The sequence below is a fragment of the Arvicanthis niloticus genome, chromosome 11 (assembly GCF_011762505.2).
Source record: "Arvicanthis niloticus isolate mArvNil1 chromosome 11, mArvNil1.pat.X, whole genome shotgun sequence".
Classification (NCBI taxonomy): Eukaryota; Metazoa; Chordata; class Mammalia; order Rodentia; family Muridae; genus Arvicanthis; species Arvicanthis niloticus.
In genome coordinates, this window is record NC_047668.1 from 47,126,118 (window position 1) to 47,134,992 (window position 8,875).

Here is an 8,875-nt window from a genome sequence, read left to right on the forward strand (position 1 = left end):
AGTCTTGTATCTATCTTCTGAAGGAGACTGTATCACCTGTACTTTCTTGTGTGGTCCCTTCTGATCCTCCTTCTGTCTAAGCATGAAGGACTGGGAATTGAGCTACATCCGCAGTGGAGCCTGTTGGTACCTTGCTCTGAAGAATTTCTAATTGGCTAGTGATGAGGCTTGGTCTTTGTGATTCCAGAGGTTCATGCTATGAGAAACAGTTCCCTGGGGCTATATATATTGGCTGCCAACTGCTTCATTCTTTTCTTTTATTTTCTTTTTCCCCTGAAGGCTAGCCCTTGACAATCCTTGGCCAACTTGTGCAAGGTGCCAACTCTGACATAGGGTTACACAATGTTGCCCTCAGTTCTAGTGGTAGTGCCAATGTTATGATTCAATTTGTTTTCCAGAACACTCTTGGATTAGGCAGAAACATGTCCAGGCAAGAACACACACACCCTTGCCTAGTCCCTACCCCAAGAATGCCCCTCAACAAACCACAACCACAGGAACTAGAAGCTCAGGTTCCTCCTCTGGAAAACCCAACTAAAAATAGCATCCTTCCTGCTCCTTGGGGCCACAGTGTGTCCCAGTGGATATTGCCATAGACCGGAGCTGCTATCCCTGACATTCTTAAATTTGAACCCAATTCTCAGCCTTCAGCCTCCTTTGCTCCTGGAGCCCTGGCTGGTTTTCACTGTATCTCTACTCCTTTTTGTGCAAGGTGATGATGTCTTGTTCAAATTTTTCTTCCCTTCAAGGCATCCTCCCCTTCTCTGCACTTTCTTTCTCCCCCCTGTCATCTTTCTCTCCATGCTTTTTTTCCCCTCTCCTCACCAAGGCTTCAGGGCCCACCCTCTTGTCTTCATTTGTTTCTATCAGTCTTTCTTGTCATATGTCACTATCCAGCCTGGCTCTCTGGAACCACCTCATCCCTCTAGGGAGATTCACACTATTGTGAAGACTGTCACCTGAGGACATCATGGTCTGCCAAAACTGCCAAGCAGTCCTTCTGTTTCCCGTCAGTGCTCTCACCCCTAGCAGCTATTTCAAACACTCCTGACAATTCTCAAAGTTTCCACCCACCACTTCCCACTCCCTCCCAGAAAGATAACCAAAATCTCTTACTTCACAGAGAAAGCAGGTGGTAGCAGGTTCCATTCTTCTCAGCTTGCTGCCTTCACACCTCCCGACATAGCACTTACTCCACCACTATCTGGGCAGAATGGCTTTCTACAACAGAAGCCATCTTCCTGTGCCATGTGTCCCAACCCTAGACAATCCTATTCCCTCACCCTCTGCTTTCTCTAAGTCTTGTTTACGCTGTGCCTGGCCTTTGAGTCCCTCCCCTTCCCAGAACACCCCCTGCAGTTCACATCGCTTCTATCTTCTGTGCACCTCTAAAAAACAACAACAACAAAAAACAAAAACAAAAAAAACAAAAATAAAAAAACAAACAAACAACAACAACAAAAAAAAAACGGTGCCCCTCTCATTTCTCTTTTAAAGTTAGACTTGTCCATGCCACCTATGTCTGATTCTCAGCTCTCACCTGAGACGATGTCTCTAAAGGTCCCCCAAATCTGCCACAAGTGTCCTGTAGCTGCTTCTAAAGGTCTCTCCCACTGGCCGCTTGGTAACCCATTCCTTGTCTCTTGGACTTGAACTTGGATACTTTCTCTTCCTTTGTGTGAATCATCCTCTTTTCCCATCCCACCCCATCAGTCTCAAGCCATTTGTGCATTTATTTATTTATATTTGTTTATCTATTTAACTTGTTTATTTTAATGAGCCCCTCCTTACTCTCTTCCCACCTCTTCCTTCCCCCGCCCACCACCTGCTGCCCCCTGGGTCAGCAAACCTTACTGAAGATATCTGAGACTCCAGTATTTAAAGTGTACTATGACTTTAGGTCCAACTACCTACCAGATACTTGTCTTCTTCAGTAATTTGATGATCATGCCCATGCTGGCATTGCAAACACATGGGCCTCACGATATTGTAGTAAGGATGATTTTTCTTTCTTCTTCTTTTGAAACTGTTGACCTTGGCTGGTGTTATAGGCTCAAGGATGCTTCTTTTAATACATATGTATCAGAATCTGAATATGTGACCTTATTTGGTAAAAGGATCTTTGCAGTTGTAATTATGTCGACAGCCCCCAAATGAGATGGTCCTAAATTACCATGGGCTCTAAGTCCAGCAATAAGAGTCCTTCCTCAGTAGAGGAGAGAAGGGAAGGGACGCCATGGAAAATGGAGGCAGAGATCAGGGTGATGCAACGATCAGGCAGGAAACACCAATGGTTATCAGCTGCTCATTATCATTTCTAGAACTGGGAGGAAACAAAATTCATGGTGTTTTAATGCACTGCTTTATTTAGCAATATAACTTTGCTTTGAAAGCTCTAGGAAGTGAATGCAGTGTATGTGTTGTCCCCGTCCACTGTCAGGGGTGGGAGACTGCTCTTTTCTGACCTTCTTCCATCAGCACTGCATTTTTTCTGTATGCATCTTTCTCATTTTCATCTGCATGTCTCCAGCCCCACTGGTTCGATTCCTTCTTTGGCACATAGTAGTTCTCCATCATGGCATGAGCTCCTGGTGACCAGTGTTGAGCTGAGCAATTTATTTCATACTGAAGGGTCTGGTTTCTGTTTCCCACTGTCGTTGCCTGGTTTCTGTTTTTTTTTTTTGTTTGTTTGTTTGTTTGGTTTTTTTTGTTTTTTGTTTTTTGTTTTGTTTTGTTTTGTTTTTTAAACTGGAGATAATAACTGTGGCAACTAAAGTTGTTAAAAGGTTTAAGTGGCTGATGTACGTAACACTTCAGTGTCTCTCTACTGTAGGAACCAACGTCCAATCTCTTTCCGTCCCATTCACCCTAATGCATGACCCACATTTTAGCTGGAGTAGTTTCTAAGAACAAAGAGCGCCCATGCCCCTCCCACTAGTACCACATGCATTGTTTTCATAAGTGGACAGGAGGCTGCACTATGCTTTTCTCAGCCTGTACTGCACCTGCTGCTTCATCTGCCGGCTGTATCTTATTTGATGTCTCTCAGGCTCCTCATTATCCTTTAGCACTTGCCCTGCCCCATCACTTCACTGGTGTCTGTCTCCCTGAACAGTCCCAGTGTTTTCTTCCCATGGTTCTTTATCTCTCTGCAGGATGGTATTTGTTGGCATATAACATTGCCTTCTGACTTATGGGTATAACATTGCCTTCTGGCTTATGGGTGCGAAGTGATTGTTAGTTATCTGGGATGCATCTTCTATTCTCAACTGAAGACCCATACTGAATCAGTTTTGATGGAACCAGAATGGTACATGGGAACACAGAGGTTGATCTTTTAAACCCTCTCATTTGTCTTAGACGAGTGAGGAGTGGGTATAGAAAGCCTAAACCTAGGGTAATGGGTGGAAGTTTATATAGCTATTTGACTACGAAGTCAGGACTATAAGCCAAGAGTCTTGCCTCCCATTTTATGACATATATACCCCGTTTCCAAACTACATCCTGTATCTGGGATTTCAAGGATAATAGTCTCATTTTCTTGTCATTCAGTTTGCAGAGAACTTTCTCGGTGGTGTGTACCTCACCAACGCCCTTGGCATCTTGCAAAAAACAAAACAAAACAAAACAAAAAAAACAAACAAACAAAAAAAAACAAAAAAAAACAGAGCCAGCCCCTCTTTGTTCGCCTGCAAGTTGTCCATGTAGTTACCTGCATTGGATCTGAACAGAGAGGTATCTAGCACAGCTGAGTTCTTCAGGATAAGTTCCGTTTTCCCTCCCCTTAAGACACACTGCTGAGGAGCAGCTGGGGCGTGTGCCCTGGTTTTTGCAAAGTACTCAGAGAACAGATGCATCCAGCAGATGTAGGCACTGGGACTTGGAGGGAGCCTTCCTCACGTGTTCAGCACTTGGCTGCCCTCCTAGCTTCTGAGTTACCTCTGATGAGGGGCAGTGAGAGCATGGAGGAGGGCCATCTACACTCCGTGGAGACGTGATATAAACACTAAGTAAAAACAACTGTGAAAGGAAATCAGTCCCATGACCCTCTCTGCTTCATCGTCACGTATTTTAGTTTTCTGCCATTTGCTTCTGGCTTCATCCCCTCGGCGCATTTATGATGCTTCACTGAGGTCAGTGACTCCTGGAAACGACACTGTATACAGCTAAGGTTTGCACAGTTCCGAGGCATATTAAACTTGGGATTTTCAAGCAGTTTCATCAGAAAATATCAGTGAACAAAGAGGGGAGATGACAAGATCTTCAAATATCCTCCTCTGTCAGCAAGAGAGAACACAGGCTAACTTACACATAAATTACATCTTGAGGGTCACTCTTCCACGGCATTATCAAAAGGATGCTTTTGACCAAGAAAGGGGATTTGTTTTTCCTTGGCTGACACTGCTGGCAAGCAATACTATTGAGATTTCTTTTGGTTCTATGGTCACAACCCTAATCAGGTATCTTCATGAAGCTATAGAACAGTAGCCTGTAAGTTTGGCCTAGGTCCTCCCCCGAGCACCCATCTCTGTATGTACCACAGCCACCATCTTGCCACAAGATTGGCTTTGCCATTCTCCTTCCTAAAGCACAACCATGCATCACTTAGACAGTTCCAGTACCACGCGGGGATTATCTGCTGTCCATTCAACAGCATTTCCCTGTCTGTGCACTAGAAGTCCCTTATCTTAAGATCAAAGTCCCAACTACACCAAAACACGCCCCCACCCAAGTCCCAGGCTTTTTCTAATGGCCAAAAATCTTTGTTCTTAGCACCCCTGTTCATTCCTGCCCTTCAGTTCTCAGCTCCTGTGTCTTCTGTGTTAAGTCTCAAACAATGGGACAAATGGTGGATAGTGCTTATTTAACATATCAAAGCAGACCAGGCAGCCAGATTCTTCTCCCAGCATCCCTCAGTCCCTATCTGTAACAGGGTACAGCCAGCGGCGGCATACCCCACCCTATAATCTGAATTCTCCAGCCCAGAGGCTGGGCTGCCCTTTGCCCAGAGGTTCTTCTCCATATAGTCAGCCATTTTTGTTACTGCCCCTTTCATTCTGTAGGCCTCCTGGCTGCTGAACTTTCCTCCCCTCCCCCTACCTTTTTCTTTTCCCTCCTCCACTCCTTACAAAGCCTTTACTACTTTACAAAGACTTTACTACTTTGGACTTTCCCAGATGTGTCTATCGCTGGTTATATTCTCCCTTTTATCTACAGTGACCTTTCTCCTCCACCATTCCTAAGAGCGGTCATATTCTTTTCTTTCCTTTTCTTTCTTTTTCCCTCCGTTCATCCAGCTGCATCAGCTTGACCAATCTGAGCCCCCACCGGAATATGAGTATACTGCCCTCCTCTTGGTGGACCTAGGACTCGTCCTCCCTCTATCATCTGACCTTTACCTATGAGTCACCTCTGTCTGCCTGTTACTTGAGTGGTAACCGGAAATGGACCACTCTGTCTCCTGGAGGCCTGGCATAGATGAAAAGTTCATTGGAATTTGATGAATTTATGAGAGACAGCACCAGGCTCTGATGAGACGGCCTCCAGATTTTGTCTCTCTAACCCTGTCTGCCTTCAGCTCATGTAGAAACAGCTGCAGGGCTCACAGGCCAAACCCCATGGGTCAAAGAAACAACTGTCTTGTGAGTGTGTGTTCCCCCTCAAAACAAAGATTGCAACATCCTCCTGGCCTGGAGTTCACAGCTGTGGGAGGAGGTTGCGCTGGGTAGTGCCGGGTCAAGGAGGCAGAGGTGGGGGTGTGGGGGATCCTTAGGTCAGAGTAAGTAAGTATTGAGATAGAATCCAGCCCCACCCCCCACCTAGCCGACGCAGCCTGGCTGCACGCTGTGAAGGACCTGTTTTCCTTAGCATCCTCCCCACGTTTTACTTTTCTCTGCTATCTGATTATGTGTGAATTCCTTCTCATCCCCTGGGAGCTAGCACCCCACCGCCTTTGCAAAATATCTGTCTGAGTTACATTTTTGCAGACCATCAAGCTTCAAGGGCATTCAAACGACCTTCTATTGGACTGCAGTGTCTTGGTAAGTGATGCCCCCTGGTGGCCAAATGGAGTAGTTACAACTCTTAGGGATCATGAAGCAAGTACAATGGCTTTGTAATGGCGATGAGGCTCCAGGGTGGTGTTCAGCAGATGGCCCACTGTCTCTGAAGGATTGGCAGCAGGGCTGTGAGGGGGGTGGGGGTGGAGAGGAAGGCACCTAAGCGTGTGTGTGTGTGTGTGTGTGTGTGTGTGTGTGTGTGCCCGGGGTGTGGTGGTATCAGGGATTTAAGGATGCTGAAAGTTTATCGTCTAGAAGCTGAGAGTTAAAGACTGGTTTAGAAACTAGTACAGCCTCACCCACTTGTTTCTCAGATGAAGCTAAATCCAGGGAGGGGACAGGGAATTTCTCAGACTGTGTGACTGGACTTCAGTGGCAGGTGTCCCAAGGTGCTGGCAGGGAGGAGTTTCAGATCAATAACCTGTGTGCCTGTTCCACCCCTTCATCCTCTGTTTAAGAAGTAGATGTCCTTTCTGGGTATATTCTCAGGCTATTTTTAATGAGATATGTCCTAGCATCTATGGTGGTAGTTGTATGCTTTGGTAGTTGCATGGGGAAACTTTAGAGGGAACACATTTAGTCAGACTGAAGGAGAGGATGAGGTTGGTGGCATAGGTTGATGGAATTCTGAATTAATGAATACAGATATTTTATTTAATTATTCCCTTAGACAATATACACTAGACAAAACATTTTGGGTTTTTTGTTTTTGTTTTGTTTTGAGACAGGGTTTCTCTGTGCAGCCTTGACTACCCTGGAAGTTTCTCTGTAGACCAGGCTAGCACCACAGCGAGGCTAACCTACTGTTCTCGTGCACTTGTTATTGTGCATGGGTTGTGTGTTTACAAGATGCACCAGTCCTTCTTTCCTACATTAATCCTCAGTGAGGATGGTCTTTGTTTCATCGATAGCCTTCTTCAAACACACGTGGCTCATATGGCAAGGATGGGCTGGACATTCTGGTTTCTTCCTGTACTGTACCCCCATCTTCCTCATCTATGTTCTTCATTTATTTACAATATTTCATTAACTGTATAATTATAATAATTGATATTATATTTATTAACTTATTCATTTTTCCATCGTGTCTAGTTTACTTTGCTCTACTGCTCTTGGAAAGAGGGCCTGCTGAGGAGTGTGATCAACCTATCAGGCATCACATTATTAAAAAAAAACTGAGTTTCCCTCTTTTCCCAGTTATCAAACCCCAGTATCTCCTCTGCTAGGGGTGGGATTGCATGCATGTATCTCCTCCCCCATACTGGGATTCCATTGAGATTGAGATTGGGCAGCTCTCTTGCATGCTGCCACAATCACTTGTGAGTTTGGGATGTCTGCTGTGCCCTGCTGTGTCTGGGAAACACTGTTTCTTTGATGTCATGCTCCATCTTTCTTGCTCCAGCCTCTATGGAGTACGGTCTTGGAATACCCCATTTGACTAACCTTTTTCTGATACCTATCGCATGTTAAACTTGAACTAGGTATGTTACACATATATTATCAATATTTCAAAATGAGAGTTATTATTGTAAGTGAATTCATTAGGAAGTGTAGAGAGTTTAACTAAAGCCCTAAGGGGATCCATACATTTCTGTTATACTTTGTATCTTAAATATTCCCTAAAGGAAATTTTATGGGTTAAAGGCTTGGTCCTCAGCTTAGTGTTCATACAAGGCCATGAAAAGTTTAAGATGTAAAGTCATTAGTTCACTGAAAGCATCCCCTCAAAGGGAATCATAAGGCTGATGTCTCTGTCTTCCTCACTCCTTATTTTCTATTTCATTTCCCAGCTATAAGAAAAGCAGTTTCCTGTAAGATCTTCCCCGATCCCCACCATAGTGTGCTCTCCTATCCATTACAGACCCAAAAGCATTGGGCAAACTAATCGATAACTACCTTCTAATGCTGTGTGCTAAAACAACCTTTTTACTTTATAAGTTGATTCATCACAGGCATTTATTACAGTGCTAGAAAGCCGTCTTACATGCTCAGCAAAAGCTACATTGCTAAGGAGGCTCTAGAACCAGGCTTCCAAACTTATGAATTTGCTTCAGATTTTTGTCAGTTTTAGGTATAACCAGTAGAGACTCTTGCTCAATATACAATGACATAAGGGAGTCATTGTTGTAATGCACTGGTTTTAGTGTACCGTATTCTTCTCCTTGACATCCTTCTCATGCTCATTATTAGCTATGTCCCTGCTGTGTACACAGCAATTTCTTGCTGGTAAATTACATCCCACAGGTGTTATCATCTGGGTTTCACGGACTGCCCAGAGTTAAGCCAAGAGAAGACAGCACAGATTTGATGCTTGTGTGAATGTGCCAGGAGCTAAGGCAGACAGGTCTAGACACCTGTAAATGGTGCATGGGAGAATAGATAGTGAGGGATTACATCATCCTAAAGCAGCAAGGCAGGCAGAGAAACCAGTGCTTGCAGGGGCATATGGGGATATGCCATGCATTTAGCAAGAAGATTGAAGAGGTTTGCAAACATCATGTCTAACCTTCCAGACTTCCCCAGACAGCAGCATCTGCCTCACCTCTACATCGCACTTCCTCTGTGAGTGCCTCTTACACAAATTGAAGTCCTCAGAGATCTGGGGTTCATGGTAACCTGACTTGGAAAAAAGAGATTGAGTGGAATTGACAAGAAATTTCCTATGACTTTTCAACAAACACAGAGTTTAGGGACAGGGAATGCTACTGTCATCTTACAGGGAGAGACAGTCACATACAGAATGTCTAAGTAGCAAGACTTGGATCTTTCTAGGTGTGTTTGTTTTTATTTCAGTCCCTAGGCATTGCAGCTGGCCT